This window comes from Pangasianodon hypophthalmus, chromosome 17, assembly GCF_027358585.1.
Source record: "Pangasianodon hypophthalmus isolate fPanHyp1 chromosome 17, fPanHyp1.pri, whole genome shotgun sequence".
NCBI lineage: Eukaryota > Metazoa > Chordata > Actinopteri > Siluriformes > Pangasiidae > Pangasianodon > Pangasianodon hypophthalmus.
Window position 1 is genome coordinate 15,316,957 of NC_069726.1, and position 15,953 is coordinate 15,332,909.

Below are 15,953 nucleotides of genomic sequence, written 5' to 3' on the forward strand. Positions count from 1 at the left end.
CTGTGAGCTGTAGAATAAGGATATCACACCAGAGAAGGGAGTCCCTGAGGTTTAAAAAAAAACATGCGGGGTTTTTTTTTGTTTTTTTTTTTTTTTTTTTTTAGCCAAAATGATCCCCCTGACACTGAACCTATATACATCAGGCTCATTTGTCATGCATGCTGGGAAGCAGGCTGCCATGCATTTTCATTCTCCTGGATATATTTTTTAAATAGTAGTCTCTTTGGGCCCTGGGAATCATTCCGACGCGTGAAAAAAAAAAAAAAAAACGGTTACATGAATTTCAGATGTGAATTTTTAGACATGCATGTTTTCCCCTTGTCCATGTGGGTTTCTTCCGGGTTCTGTGGTTTCCTCCCATCTCCCAAAAACATGCCACCAGTGAACTGGCTGCACTAAACTGTCACTAGTTACTAGGGGTGTGTGTGTGTGTGTGTGTGTGGTGCCCTGGGATAGACTGGTATTCCCTCCAGGCTGTATTTCCACCTCACACTCAGTGTTCCTGGGATAAGCTTCCACCATGACCCTGACCAGGCTGAAGCGGTTACTAAACATGAATTCATGAATTATGAATTTTAGACACATTGGATGTTATATTTCATGCGTTTTTTTTTCACATTGCTCCACATGTGATTTTGTTTCACATGATTCATTTATTTTAACATGTTATTTTTTTCACATTTGGGGCACATTCAATTCAATTCAATTCAATTTTATTTGTATAGCGCTTGTAACTCACAAAGCAGCTTTACAGAAATAAATGGATTCAAATATATATATATATATATATTTGAATCCATTTATTTTGTAATATATTGTAAATATGTGAATTTATCCACATGTTTTCCCTTGTCTGTGTTGGTTTTCCTCTGGGATCTCTGGTTTCCTCCTACTGTCCAAAAACATGCAGTGTGTGTGTGAATGGTGCCTTGCGATGCATTAGCGTCCCATCTGGGGTGTATTCTCCTGCCTCGTGCCCAGTGTTCCTGGGATTCGCTCCGGATTTACTGTGACTTTGACCAGGATAAAGCAGTTACAGAATTGTTGCATAAGTGTTCTGTTGGAAAGTAGCAGCTTATTCATTTTGAACCAGAATGCAGGCCAATATGAATCTCCTTGACATGTTCACCAGTAACTAAAACTAGTCTATTAAATACCTATTTATTTATGTGGAGACATGGATTTACTTATACTGCAGTTAATCCTCTTAAATTAAACAGCACTATTAAAAAGGACATTCCATTTTTTAAAAAAAAATATAATCATTATCCATCACATCTGTAGTGTACATATGATAACAATGGACAAGGTTTTCAACATATTTCCCTGTAGTGAGGAAAATATGGAAAACCTGTTTCTCAAACTCACTTACAGTATACAGTGGGGTCCAAAAGTCTGAGACCACACTGAAAATCTGGGATTTTTCTGGATTTTTTTTTTAAATTTAAAATGGGAAATAAACAGAAGGTTTTAGAATTTTGAAATATTTAAAACAAAGAAAGTAAATGTTCAGTAACTTGAATATTTAATATTTCTAAGATTTCTAGGTCCCTATTTAAATGTAAGCAGATGTGATATTGACCTTGTTAAATGCTTTGTACAAAAAGTCAGATTTTCCTCCTGCCTAATCTCTTCTATTGAAGCATGTGTTCAAACGACACTCCGGTGGATTTGTTCTAAAATGGATCATAAGATTTTGCACAAACTTGTGGAGTCCATGCCAGCTCGAGTGCACACTGTCATTAAAGCAAAAAGTGGACACAGCAAATAGTAAGAAACTCTGAAATTCATATAAATATTTCAAAGATTCTAATTTTCACTCAAGTTGTTGTCTGTAATATAATTTGTCATGAAAATATTTGTATTAAATTAGAAAATGTTGCAAAATAGAAGCATTTTCACTAGTGGTCTCAGACATTCGGACCCCTCTGTAAGTCTAAGGGCAGTTGTTAGTGCAGGCAATAAACATTATGGTGAGGTGTAGAATTTTTGTAAAATACATTAATAAATTGTTCAGTCAGGGAAATTTGTAAATTCACAATATAAATCCCAAGCTTACTGCAAGAGCAGGCTAATTTTTAAGAGGAAAGAATTTGTTCTTATACATTAGGTATTTGTCAGGGTCTGTTCAAACATAGATACCAGAAATTTTAGAGAAAACATCATAATTTATAATTATGATTATGATGATGATGATTAATGATCATTATGATAATTTGAAATGCTTTTTACTATATTGCTCCAATTTTGGAAAGTTGGCTAAAACTACAGAAGGAGAGCTTTGGCTGAACATTCTCTCATGTCTGTCTCATCATCACATCTTCTTAGTCGATTGGAACAATTATAGTTTGAATCTGTGTCATAAAGTCACATATTTTAAACATTTATTGTGAGTGAGTGAGTTAAACAGTATTTTAATTCCCAGAACAGGGAACCAGGTTAAAAATATTGCCTGTGGTAACCACCATTATATAGAGATTTAGGTTGAAAAACCACTAGAGTATCTCTTTAAAGTGGAAAAAAAAAACTAACATGGCCCATTATGAAGTGCAAAACTGACATCACACAAACTGGACCTATGTTGACTGTAATCTGCACCACACCAGTGATCATATCAGCACTGTTCATAAATATCTGTATGTATATATGTATATGTATATATATGTACGAATATATGTATTGTTAGTATTGGAAATGAGCTCTACGCTGGTAGTACCCTCTGCTCCTCCCTCTGCTGGACTGGACCACTGCTGGGAGATCGTTGAATGCTCAGCTTGGTAGTTGTCAGGTATAGTTTGTCAGGCTTTGGTTTCCCTGGTGCTTCTCCCACAGAATGTCATCAGATGCAGTGTAAGGTAGTAGGTGGTACTCATCCATGCAGTAGAGCCAATGATTTCATTTCCACCCCTCTATGCAGTAGACTTGGAGCTGGTGATGGAAAATCAGCAGGATGCAGCTCAAAAGCTCAAGTGATTTTGTAGCAAACATGCCAGTCTGGTGGACTGACAGTGAGCTTTGTAACAGAACGTGAATTTTGGCCTTCATGCAACAGTAGGCAGGCTCAAAACCTTATTTACCATCTGTTTTGCACAACCATCTAGCAGGCATATCAGCCTCCGTGATTTGCTGTTCTATTTTTAGGTTTAATAAGATGTCATCAGGGCGGCACAGTGGTGCAGCAGGTAGCATTGCCGCCTCACATCTCCAAGGTCCCCAGTTTGATCAATGAGCTCAGGTTACTCTGCGTGTGGAGTTTCTTTTCATGTTCCCACGTGTGTTTTCTCCTGGACGTCTGGTTTCCTCACACCTCCCAAAACATGTATGTGAATTGGCTACACGAAATTGCCCCTAGGAAACCCCTTACAATTTATGTATAGATTATCTTTACTACCAAAGGTTGCATCACTTGCCGAACTGTTTGTGCTTTTCAGTAAAGTTCTTTGTTTCTAATACATCTAAAGCCTAGGGGGAATTCTGTCTCAGTGCCACATGCTGCATTTGTGATTATGGTGACGGAATTTAAATGTGCAGCCACTGGCCTGTGAAATCTCCTTTTTATAGACCTATGTGTGACTCAGCCAAGCGCCTGGCCATTTACTTAAATTAATATTAGTTCGGACGCTATATTACAGCTTAGAGCAAAGTTCTTCCTTGTCAGTTAGGATTATAGAGTTTAGGTTACTTCCCAACAAGGCAACAAGTTGATCATGCCAATTTATAGAAATGTCTTTGTATATTAAAAATGATACATTTTATTACTTGCACAGTGAAGCCAGTATGTGAAACTTTAAGGTACTCCTCAAGAAACAGCATAAATCATGGGAAAATAAACATTAAATACTAAGAGTTACATTTTTATAATCCAACAACTGATGAAATAATGACTTTCTGCTAACAAAAAAAAAAAAAAAATTCAGAATTTCTTTTTCTTTGTAATAAAGATTTTCTCAGGTGGAGCAGAATTGCTGAATCACACTTCGATTCTGAGCTTTGATTCTGGTTGCTGTCTGTGCAGGGTTTCATTTCCCATGTTCTTCCCATGTCCCATAGGGGTTTCCTCTAGGTTCTCCAGTTTCATGTACACATGTATTCACACTTAGGGGTAATTTGTCCTAGCCAATCCACCTCCACACTGGCACCTAACCTGTGCCCAGGTTTGAGCCTGGGACGGTGGATCTGTGAGGCAGCAATGCTACTTGCTGTGCCACTGAGCCACCCAGGGAAAAACTGAAGGATTTTGAAACAAATGAGACATATGGTTAATGATGGTACACAATCCGTTTATATACCATTAATTACAACAAATGTCATAACAAAACGTTTTTAAAAATCAAAGTTAGCTGAAAATTTGCCAGTAATTGGACCCGTGAGCCTACTCTTGTGAAGATTGATGGCATCCTGAATTTAACTAAGTGCATCTGCCACAAGGTTACAACTTGTTTGAAGGATGGATCTTTCAAGAAGATAATAATCCTGAATAGGCTTCCAAAGAAAAAAAATGGATTGCAGGAGCACAACTCAATGCTTTGCAAAGTTTATGTTTATATCTACAGGCTAGAATAGAAAGACGGATACATTCTCAGATTCTGAGTCAGACAGAAATCCACAGACAGACCGTATGTTATGTAAGATATACTGTATGTTGGCTGTTAAAGTCGTCCAGCAAAGTTGAAACAGAACTTTTGCGAGTGCACCTGGATGACTCTTTGGACAAACAAGCCCTCTGTAATGGCCTGAGACATCATGATGGCTACTTGCACACATTTACCTCCAGGCCACAGTGTGAATCATTGATAAAGGAACTCTGTGTGTTTCCTCTGGTGGAGAGGTGGCTTTTGTCTTGTTGTAATGCTCTGCATGCAGGCTAGTCCTGTGTCTCTGAAATTGTATAGATCATATGCTATAGCATTACACTTTACTTCAAAACACAGCATTTTAATGTGATGTTCTTGTTTGTCAGGAATTTTCAGCATGTGCTTTTTCATGTTCATGTGTCACCTAAGGAAGTCCTTTTTTCACTCTCCTTAATTGACAAGTTCTAAGAATAGACTTCAGAAATGTTTCTTTCTTACCTCTCTGCCTTGTTTCCTGCTTCATATATAAGCTCTCATGATTGAAAAGCCCCCATCAAAGAATTACTTCATACGCTCCCCTGCTATAGCTTGTGTATGCGCATATTAAATATTAAAGGCTTATTATCAAAACTGATTTCTAATATTCTGCGGCAGAGGGACCAGGAGGTATGCAGTGAATTAACGGGGTCTACAGTCAGGGAAAATGACCAGGGACTTCCTGTAATTAATATGCATAACATGTACATTTTGCAGCATTTGGGACTCATTTCCATGGCATAGAAATGCTGGAGCATCTCTTTGCATTCCTGATAAATATTAGCAAACAATACACTATCTCCCAGTGGTGTGGGTGAAAATGTCAAAATTCATTTTTGGTAAAACATCATTAATTTATAATGAGGGTGTTGTGTTAGGATGATCAGTGCTTAGAATAAATATCATTTTCAAGCAAATGGGCGATAAAAGCCTGCTGCCTGATTCACATGAGATGTTAATTATGAAACCAATAAATCAAACTTTTTCCATTGTTGATCTCTTTGTATTGTAATGTACTGTATGTTTGTCTATTAGATTTAGCATAAATATTCATTGGTAAAGTAATTTAAATAAATTAGGTCATCAGACTGTGTTGAAATGAACAAATTGTGTGATCTTTTGATTAGAGGTAATCTTATGCTGCCTATGAAGCTACTTCATTATAATAATTATAATTATTAATGAAGGTCACATTCACGCAGACCCTACACTAACATTTGTGCTAAAATATCTCATGTATTAGATCATCAGTTATTTGAAAACAAAAAAACAATAGAAAGACAGAACCCATTCACTTGGTAATGGCAGGTGTGTGTGTGTGTGTGTTGTAGAGTTTGTGAAAGAAAGTTTTATGTAACAAACTCCAAAAAAGAAGACATAACAGGAGCAGAAGATTTATTTGTGGCCGGGCAATGGGGTCTAAACTATCAACACAGCCTTCTAGCCTTAAGACAGAAATAATAAGTCAGACTTACAATAATACATCACAAGTATTACTCTCCGTGAACAAAAGCAAAAGATAAAAAAATTCATTAATTACAGTGTACAGAAGATAAGAAATGTGACAAGAACTGAAATCCTATTTGGTTTCATAATTACAAAGATCAGACATTTGTAATATTTCTATTTCATTTAAATTTTCTTACTGTTATGTCTTAAATTAAATTTTTTTAAATGTATGGTGGCCTGGGAAAACCCTTCACATGGTCAAACCTTGGCATTTTCTACTATGCATAGTTCTGAAAACTAGACTCTTCTGAACTAAATGTGTTTCTCTTTTTGCAGGTATGTCAATCAGCAGTAAAGTTATATCGTTTTAAAGTCTGCTTACCTCCAAAAGTGAAAAGGGAGAAAATCGCATTTAAAGATTCCATTTCCGACTGCAGCGCTGGAGCATCAACATTTTGACAGCTGCATTGATTAGGCTTATTTCTGGTTCACTATGTCACATAGCTATCCAACATCTTCAAAGTTTAATATTCACTATGTGAGGTAAACAAACTTAGCTAGCAAGGCTTTAGACATATTGAGGCAGACTGTTTTTACTACTGTGTTTGTTAAACTGGCTTCTTCCTCAACATGCTCTTTGCAGGCTGATAGACAAGGTGAGATTAAAAAGTAAATAAATACATTTCCACATTGTTTTGGTGAAATATACTGTATTTATGGTTTCTGGGTCAAAACCCAATTTTTCATGGCTTTTCAATTTTTTTGGCTGTTTGGTCACATCGACATCCAGTGAGTTTCCCCAGACTGCTACACATATGATGGGGGAAACCAAACCAAAAAACTATTAGAATAATAGAATAATTACAAGAATAGTTTTGTATTTTTAAAATTTCATTCATTTTATTTACCCAGAATATAATAAATATACACAGTTTCTGGTGATAGTCTATATGCATCTGTGCTCTGCTGTTCAGTTATAATGTGCTATGATCTGTGATAACAGTGGTGTTTTTGCAGCTCTGTTTGCTTTAAGGTGTCAGGGTCCATCAGGAGCGCACTGCATCAGGTCATGTGACTATATCCTCCTCGCCCACTGATGCCAGTGGAGAATCTTATCTGCAGAGACGGGCTGTGACCTTCTGTCTCCTCCACAGAAGTTCAAAGCCCCATACACCACCCCGAGATCAGCATCAGCATCAGCTCATCCTCTCTGTCCATGCAAGAGAGAGAGAGAGAGAAAGAGAGAGAGAAAGCATGCGAGCATGAAAGAAAGTTATAACACATTAAAGGAACCACACAAGCTCAAATAGATTAGGACACACAGTCATATCTCCTAAAGTACAGGCAAGCAATGTGTAGGAAATGGTGGATTTCATTGCAGGACTCAGTCTCTGAAAAAATATTTACTGCATTTAATTACATTTACTTGCTTTAATGATCCCCATAAGGGTGAGTCATATTCCATCTCTTTATGCATTCTTTATAGATCAGTAAAGGGCCAAAAGAAAGAAAGCTCTGCAAAACCTGACATCTTAGTAAGTGAAAATATCTTGAATATAGTCAGACTTATCTAGTATTTCCTATTATAAAATTTCAATTAACCAAATATAAGTTTATGAAACCTATTTCTAGACATTCTTTTACTCATGTCAAGCTTGAATTGTCTTGTTCTATGGTCAGATAATTTTGCTTCTTTCTAGAAATAAATGCTTAAGATTAGCAGAATTATCTGCCCATAGAACAAGACAATTCAAGCTTGAAATTAGTAAAATTGTCTAGAACTAGGTTTTAGTAATCTTATATTTGGTCTGTTGTAATCTTGTAATAGGATCTACTAAATAAATTTCACTACGTTCAAGATATTTTATCTTGCTAAGATGTCATTTTTTGTAGTGAGTGTTAAGTATTTTTAAATGGGGAAGAAAAAAAATGGGCAAGATAAAAAGATTATAATCGTAGCCTATAGAATTGCCTCGCCACACAAGGGATCAACAGGTAGTACAAACAGCCCCAGCTAAGCTTCAGTTAGCTTTCACCAAAATGGTATGTTGCCATATGGCAACAATGTGTAGTAGAGGGTTAAATAACTGTTGTACTAGAGAAAAGTAGGCATTTTTCTCTAATAGGTATTTTTCTCTAGTACCACAGTTATTTAATCCTCTACTACACATTGTTGCCATATGGCAACATACCATTTTGGTGAAAGCTAACTGAAGCTTAGTGTCAGATGCTCCAACACCTACTCTACACTTATTGCATTGACTATTTTGCTAATGTGTATACACACCTTTGTGCACTCATTACCAGCAGAAAAACCAACTTGTGAGACAGAGCTTTTGAGGAGCAAGGTATGGTCACAGTAATGAAAAATCTCTACTGCATCACATCTTTAAAAGTTATTCCAAAAGTTATTCCAAAATTGAAGCAGTTAGTGGCTAGTAAACGAGATACCTTAGACTTTTGCTAACGGACTACAGGAAAATTGGTTTGTAGTTGGTAATTTGCAGTGTCAGTCAAATGGCATTTTTCTTTGAAAGTAGGGGATTCTTATTCTCATGTTTAGTGACTGAAAGTACCAGACACTCTTGCAAGACTACACTAAAACTCAAAATTCAACCAAATACAGTGCCTTACTTCAGTGTTTCCTCCAAAGCCACAATCCTTAAGCTGCTTCACCTGCACATAATGCTAGTGCAAGAAAGAGCTTTCTGAATTGACAAATAGAATTGACAGTCAGATAGAGTCATGGTTGGATGTTCTTCATTCACATCACTTGTTTTTTTCTACTGTTTTCAGGGCAGCACAAAGACGCAGGTTTTCTCTCTGAGCTGGTGGTAGCTGGTGAAGAACTTCACTAACTGTTCTGACTTCAAAATCACTGACCCCAACTTTAAGCAATATGGTACCAGTCTATATATTGAATAGAAGATTAGTTATTATTTTTATAGTTGTATTACCAAATGGATACAAGACTAGCCTATTTACTACCATTGCCTTTCTCCACTGCCATGACAAAATTAGGTTTCATTTGTTTCACTGTCAGTTAAAGTCATTATAGCCATGAGAAACAGCTCTGAATTTTGAAACTGCTTGTAAGATCACAATCATTTATAGATAAAGGTCAAAATATTAGAGCCAAATACATTCTCTCTCGCTGTGCTTGGGGAGGTTTATTTGACAGGGTGAGATCGTTGAGGACGTCTGCATTAGGGTCAATGCCTCCAGCCTGCCAGACGGATCTGACACTCAGAACGTGGAGAAGTAGCTGCTAGCTAAATTATCACCACTGGGAGTGCACACCACAGCAGTTTACTGGCAGAAAAGGGTGTTTGCTTCCTTCATCTCTATGTGAGACGGATAGGTTCAGCCCACCAAACAAATAGCTGTTCTCTGCAAACATGAAGGCCTGTATATGAAGGGAAAGAGGGTGAAAAAAGTATCTTGCCAGAAGAAAGTTTATTGGAGATTTATTTTTCTCTTTTCAATTTTGCTCTTCCCAAAATCGATTTGAACATCTATTTCCAGCCTATTGCAATGCCATCTGGTAGAAATAACATTACAAATTCTCAACTATAAGGAAATATTTTAAAGAAGAAGTGACTTTGCTTGTGACGGTACTTGCAATAATGTAATATGATGAAACATATTATACACAGATAAAGAAAATGACTTGGTAATAGGGTGAGTCTTTAGAAGAGGACATTTAGAAACTAGTTAGCAGCTGATCTTCTTTAGGGATCAGTAATTGAAACCATCTTCTTATACAGTCACCGTTTGTTCCTAAAAGCTCCTAAGGAACTGCAGTGCATGCAATATTTTGGTAAGAGTCTCTCTCACAAACACATACACACACAATTTTTTATGAGATGAGAATCCTGCAGGTTTACCATTCAGAGAGAGACATATTGCTGCTTCAGTCTAGCATTCTGTGAGGCCAGGGAGAGATTAAAGCCAGTTTATTCTCTCAAATCAGCAGTGTGCTGTTCAGACAGGGAAGGCAGGAAAAAGCCTCTGATCCTCTATTCTCCAACAATCAGGATACATACAAATGCCTGCATTCTTTTGGTCTCAGACACTTAGGCTTAGATTCATGGAGAGAAATGAAAATGCAAATGGACTTGAAATCCTCACTGTGCATTTTAGGTTTATAAGGCAACACAAAACACAGCCTAAACAAGAGTTTCATCCTGAGTTTCATCCTGGGGCTGAAGATCACTCTGGATCTGGAGAGCTACTGCTGAGGCATCCAGAAATGCTTCTGAAATTACATTGTAAAGTTTTGGAAAATAGATATTATTTCTTTTCAACTACATTTTACTTTGGCATTTATTTGTGTAAAACTGGATTTCTCTGCCCAGAAAACAAGTTACTGTTGAAGGCCAGTCACTGAGCCTAGCTTTGCATACTGTCCTAAGCTCAGTCCAAATAAAGAAATACTGTGTCATGGATTAGTCATCATACGGCATATTTACATCCAGTTCAGTCCAAATTTTTTATTAATGCAGCAATACCCCACTGAGACAGTGCACTGTTCTGCAGCCTACTCCCAGAAATATATGGCAAGTTCTGACACATAATTCAGCAAAGAGCAAAACAAAATATTAAAATTTAAAATTTAAAACACTAAAGACATAGAGAGGAAATATCCACAAAAAACTGTTCCTCTAAAAATGTTAGTGCTTTGTAGACAATCAAAATTCCATTGTGGTTGAATTCCTCAATAACATAACCTTACATAGGATAAGTATTATATACACTATATGGCCAAAAGTTTGTGGACACCGTACCAATCACACCCATATGTGCTTGTCGAGCATCTCATTCCAGATTTAGTCCCCCTTTGCTGTTATGATAACCTTCACTCTTCTGGGAAGGCTTTCCACTAGATTTTGGGTGTTCAGTGGGGTTGAGGTCAGGGCTCTGTGCTGGGCACTCAAGTTCTTCCACACAAACCTTTGCAAACCATGTCTCTGTGGAGCTCGCTTTGTGCACAGTGGCATTGTCATGCTGGAACAGGTTTGGGCCCCTTAATTCCCTTGATTAAGGAAAACTCGTAATGCTACAGCATGCAAAAAACATTGTAGACAACTGTGCGCTTCAACCTTTGTGGCATTTTATGGACGACCATAATATGGGTGTGATAGTCAGGTGTCCACAAACTTTTGTCCATATAATGTATTTCTATAAGTAAACAGCATCAAAAAAGGTATAATCCAGCATGGTGCTTACAGATTTAAATATAGATCCAGGTAGGGTTTCTGAGTTATCTCTGATAGCTACACAAACATATAAGCATCTTCATGGCATCCTTTCATGTTAAGAGGGTATAGGGATGGATTTAGTTGATGCGTTTAGTTTCATAGACACTTAGTCTTCCTGACATCCCCAGATAAGAGCTACTTCTCTTCTGGGTAAGTGATCATACTCAAGAGCTTAGGAGTGAGCTGAGAGCTGTGTGACGAGTCATTTTCTGCATACAGTCTGTCACTGGAATCTATTCTTGTTCCTAATAATTATAGTATTATGAGTACAATAAGAAAACTGCATCAAAGTGTAGCAGCCATTACTGTATAGCGTGAACATCAAACAGAATTTGCCGCATAGATGTCATACAGATACACAAAAAAAGAATAGCCACGGGTTGTCCATTTCTTTTATGTGTTTGAGGGAACCACTGCTTGACGACACTGCAGAGCTGTGTGTGTGTGTATATGTGTGTGTAAGCAGCTCAGCTCTTGAGCCTGTTTCCATGGCAATGTTAAGCACAGGTCCATTATGCAGAACTCTTGGTCAATGATCCTCCTCTAAAGTGAACTCTTAATATTTCATCAACATCTGCACAGATTTTCCTGTAGTGTTAACAGGTCAGAGCAGAGAAGTAAAATTAATAGGCATGTCAATCAGGTTAATATTCAGTGGGATAATGTGTGCATTCCAGTGGATGGTCATACTATGTTATATTAAGAGTTATATTAAGAGTGGGTACAATAGTAAAAATCATACAATACAGCATATGAACTCACTGGCCACTTTAATGGGAACATCTGTACGCCTGCTCGTTCATACAACTATTCAGTCTGCCAATCATGTGGCAGCAGCGCAATGCATAAATTCATGCAGATACATGTCAAAAACTTCAGTTAATTTTCACATCAAACATCAGAATTAGACTTTGACTGGTTTCAGTATTTCAGAAACTGCTGATCTCCTGGGATTTTCAAGCACTACAGTCTTAACAAAAAACATCCAGTGAGTCAGTCTGCCTAAAGATGACTAAAACCTTGCTAGCTGAGTGTGATTTCCTCACACAGTGAACGTCTCACTTTGATCAAGTTTCTGGGTAGTTTCATGTGTCTCTGAAATGGACGGAGCCTAATCAATTCAGTTTGCAGTCAGATGCCAGCTGTCAAAACATCCTCAATGCTTCTGCACTGCAGTCAGAATGAAATCTTTAAATGCAGGATTTGTTCTGTCTTTTCACTTTTAGGGGAAGACATTTACTTAGAATTGAGATACATGCAAAAGAAAAAACACTTTTCACTTTACTTTTCACTTCTGTATTTTCAGTACTATACATTATATAGTCCAATATATAACTGCTAAGACAGTTTAAAAAAAAAACAACTGGGAGTTCAATCACACATTTATTCAACATCTACACAAACAAAGTAGCATAAAATTATAAGAAAATAAAACATCTAGACAAAGCATTAGCTAGCCTAGTCTAATAATTTAAATAAGACATATTAACTGCTGTATTAATTCACTTACCATGTAATTCATGTAATTTACTTGTGTAGAGTTTAAATACATGACATTAGCTATTTACTAACATTAGCACTAATGTATTTTCTAATCTATATTATTCTCCATGTCACATTTCTAGCTATGTGCACTAAATATTCACATAAAATGAACTAGATATAAATTTTTAAAAATCTCAGTGTTTCTAATCAACACCAGCACTATTCCTGTGTGGCAAGAACTGTTTATCTGTGATCAAGACATGAAAGGAAATGAGATGTCAAAATAAAATAGATATATGAAATTTCGGAGATAGTTTTCAGTTTGACCTTCACTGCGCTGAGTGAAAGAGGCTGAAAGTGGCTCGTTCCTTCAGAGACCCAAAATCTCACCTGGAGCTCAGGCTTCTCTTTCATTCAGTCGATTGACACAGCTCACACTTTAGGGATTTCAGTGACAGACGGGTGAATATGAGGCAAACTCCATCTGCCAGCCACAACTCTTTCAATAATGCCCCTGAGGTCTCATTTACTGCAGTAGAGAAGACATGTATTTGAGAGTGGGTGGCTGAATCTTTAGACCTGCAGGTAAACTTAATCCTGTCTACAATCTACTGAGACAAAGCCAGGCTCTGAAATAGAATTATTATATTTAAAGAAGAATGACTGATCCTATTTTTAGCCTTTAGGCAGCATGTTAGTACATGTAACATGCGATTCTAGTGTATTTCTTCTGCTCGGTAAAAACATCATTTGTAGATGCTGTCCATTTTTCACTTATTGTGGAAAGTATTGGGAACAGGTGGTGTCCTGGGTAGGTGGGTTTGATATACATCATTATCCAATGGAGAGGATGTTACATTCATTCATTCAGTAAGTGCTTTATCCTGCTCAGGGCCATGATTGATCCTGGAAATACAACTTGGATGGGACAGCAGTCCATTGCAGAGCACCATGCACACACGTTCACGCAGGGGCAGTTTAGTGTAGTCAATCTGGCATGTTTTTAGACAGTAAGTGGAAATCAGAGAACCTGGTGGAAACCCACACAAACACAGGGAGAACATGAGAAACTCCACACAGACAGTAACCTGAGCTCAGGATGAATCCATGGACCTTGGAGCTGTGAGGTGGCAAACCTACACCCTGTGCAACCAAGCTAACCAAGGATGTTATATTAATTGTTTTTTTCTGCAGACCTAACATGCTGCAGTTTGCCCTTGGAATGGACAGCTTTCTTTCCTGCCTGCCAATCCTACCACTCTGTTCAGCACCTATTTTAATGTCTGCTTTATTTTCTTTAAAACTTCGTTTTTATACTGCTAGAAGCGATGCACATCCATAAACTGAGCTTCTGGGTGAGTACTCTTACCATTAAAGCAATATTGTTGCTCAGTCATTTGGTGTATCTGTGCTCCATTTCTTTTTGTTTCAGGAACATTGGGTTCAAGAGTCTTCGATGTTGACCAAATCCTCCAAATTCTTTTAAGAGTGGTGTACCACAATCAGAATTGATTTCTGAATTGTGCTGTATTGCAAGTCCATGTTCATAAACTCCTTGTGTGTTTGGCTTTGAATTCTGCGATTCACAGACACGGCAGAGTACAGAGATGTCCTATAGAGCAAACAGTGCAAAAACTCTTAAAAAAACTCTGGTACAAGTCAAAGTACAGCTTCAAATGCTTTACTCAAGTCAAAGTACTTTTTAACTTTTAAATGTACTTAAAATATGAACTTAAAAGTACAAGCAAGAAACACAAACAAGAAAGAAATGACACTGATTTTGGTTACTGACTGTCACATTTCACCAAGGAATGTGGGCAAACCGACTAAAACTAGCTAACAACAGCTAACGTGCTAATTTCTCAAACATTAGCTAGCATGATAATACCTTGTACAATACCATAATCTGCTCATTTTAATATGTTAACAGTGATCGTACCTAGTTGTCATGATACACAATAGATATTTGTACCAATAATTATTAGGGCAGTTAGCTCAGTGTTTTTTTGTTGTTGTTGTTGTTGTTTTTTTTTGGTTGTTTGTTTGTTTTTTAGATTTGAGCAAGAATTCTTGTACGTGAAGAAATTACGTTTTTGTTTGATAGCGCTTGTATTTAAGTGTACAAACAGCCAGTAATACATAAAATGTTCACCAATGTTCACCATTCACCCACCTTGTCACATCTATTACAGTTTAGATTTGTTAGGAATTTTCAGATGCTTGAAGCACTTTTGCAAAGAAGTCACCTTACGATTTCCAAAAATATTACAGACGTAATAGAGGAATCTATTTTGAAATGTAATGAGGAAAAAGCAGAGATTTCCCTTGGGGAAAGGAAGTGATTAAAAGTCGAAATTGCCTATTCTATTTCCACAGAACGACCATCGTACATCTATACAACTATATATCTTCAGACACCCTTAGCTTCATCTATTTGTTTTTCTACGCTGTCTTTATAGTGCACTAGTTTATCTCTGCTCACATCATGCCTTCATGCTGCATCTGACCTCCCAGAATGCCCAATTTCTTCCTTAATGTCCAGAGCTTTTTCCACAAGGTAAGGTCATCTGTGAAGCTTTTCTTACATTAGTTTAAAAAGGTAATGGTGTAGCTACTACTCACCATATTACCCTGCTTCTGTGTATGATTCTGTTGTACCATATCCTGAGTGAATTTAGGTCACTTCATGAGCTGCCTGAAGGTGTACAAATATTCATGCTTTATTGCTGTCCTTCTACATAACCTTATGTTTTCTTTGACATTTCCCAAAAAAAAAAAAAAGTCAATTTGCTTTGATGCTTGATTCGCTTCCGTTTATACAGCTGCTTGATAGCATATTCCTAGACATTTATAAAATGATGTATGGCAGTAAATTGAACTTGTAAAAGGCCCCAGCTTAATAAAGACCAGATTGGACCTGCAGAATAGCCCCAAATAAAACTGTTTCGAGTAAAAAAAAATGTAATATTTAAAAGAAAATCAATTAAAAGTAAAAGCTGAGTTAGCTGAACTGGAGACTATTCAGCTCCTCTGAGCAGCTAACTTTCCAAAGTCCTCTGAGACAGATTTACGGACAGGCGTAAATAATTGGATGGATTTTATCAAAGGTTTAAAGGCCCCGGGTTTTTCAAATCCCTCATTAAAAAAG